Genomic DNA, 1,614 nt, shown 5'->3' on the forward strand with positions numbered 1-1,614 from the left:
GAAAATATGAAGGTAAATGAATATATTTAAGTCATGAAATATGTTGTGTTTTTTTTTTTTGCCTTTCCCATTTGGATGTTTATTCCTCTTTAACTGCTGATGCTGTCAGTGGGACAGAAGGTAACAATGCATTTGGATCTGAGATTTCACATTTCCAGGTGCTAAAAGATACAAACAGACAAAACAAGATGCCAGGTTAAAGCCAGCCTTTGTTTTTTTGCTCCTTTCTACTGGATGCAGCAATGGCCACCATTGGTGTCTCTGAAGCGCAATCACATCTTGGATTGGTACTTCTCAAGGTACAGCAGCTGTTTGGAATTGAAAACTCCTCTCCACTTCTGTCTTATAAACAGGACTGCATCCTGATACTTCATACCGCTCTCAATGAGTGCCACCAGTACTGGAGCCCTGCCCAAGCCTGCCACGCAGTGCATAGCAATGCAGCATCTCGGTTCTTCACGAAATTAGGTTTTTAAGAGGTTTAGCCAATCAACGACTATTTGAGTTGGGGGTGGGCTCCATCATCAAAGGGCCAGTCAAGAACCTGGATTCCTTCCTGTTCAACAGGTGCTTTATCATATGTAGAATCACCAACTTGCACCAAAGTTGTCACTCCATACTTCTTCAACTCCTCTGTGAACTTACTGAGTGTAGCATTTGTTGGATTGTGGGTAATTAGAAACCTCATGCTTTCTTTCACAAGTGATCTCTACTGGAGCTGGGCGATTCATAATGGCAAATGGGGTAAAAAAGGAAGGTGGAAAATCAAAAATATGTTTTTAAGATCACTGAGTCTAGCATGGAATTGATTTTGTCAACTTTCCATAAATTGTTTACAGAAGTGTCCGAAATTTTAACTCAAGCAATTTCTAGGGATGGACTGGAGTTTCCAAAGGGCACGTTTTTTTCCAAAAGACTGCACATTCTTTTCCCAATAGTGCACTGTTGCCCATAAGAATAGTCACACGGGGTTAGACCAATGGTCCGTCTAGCACAGCATTCTGTTTCCACAGTGGCCAACCCAGGTTACGTTGGCAGAAACCCAAATAGTAGCAACAATCTATGCTACTGATCCCAGGCCAAGAAGGCTTCCCCCATGTCTGTCTCAATAAAAACTGCAATCAACTAGAAAGAAAGCCTTTTCATATGCGGGTCCTAATCTATAGAACTCCATAATTTAAGGATTCATTGAAGAAATCCCCTACCTTTCCTTCTGGAAACAACTGAAATCAACTCTATTCCACCAACACTATGGAAACCTATGCGATTACTCACCATAGTCTGCATATGTCTATTTAGGGCCTGTTTTACAAAGCCGTGCTAGCGGCTGCAGCACGGTAACGGCCCCGAAGCCCACAGAGATTTAAAGGGCTTCGGGGCTGTTGCCGCGCAGCAGCCGCTAGTGCAGCTTTGTAAAACAGGCCCTTAGTCGACATTGCAAATGAGGTTCAGCGTAGGTAAGTGTAAAGTGATACATGTCGGTAACAAAAATCTCATGCATGAATACAGAATGTCCGGGTCAGTACTTTGAGAGATCTCCCAGGAAAGAGACTTGGGAGTTCTGATCGACAAGTCAATGAAGCTGGCTGTGCAATGTGCGGCGGCGGCGAAAAG

General features: G+C 43.3%; 1 pseudogene; it reads right to left on the reverse strand.

The window, feature by feature from the left end:
• Positions 1-227: 227 nt before the first annotated feature.
• Positions 228-731, reverse strand: LOC117363053 (annotated as a pseudogene).
• Positions 732-1,614: the final 883 nt, after the last annotated feature.

This window comes from Geotrypetes seraphini, chromosome 6, assembly GCF_902459505.1.
Source record: "Geotrypetes seraphini chromosome 6, aGeoSer1.1, whole genome shotgun sequence".
NCBI lineage: Eukaryota > Metazoa > Chordata > Amphibia > Gymnophiona > Dermophiidae > Geotrypetes > Geotrypetes seraphini.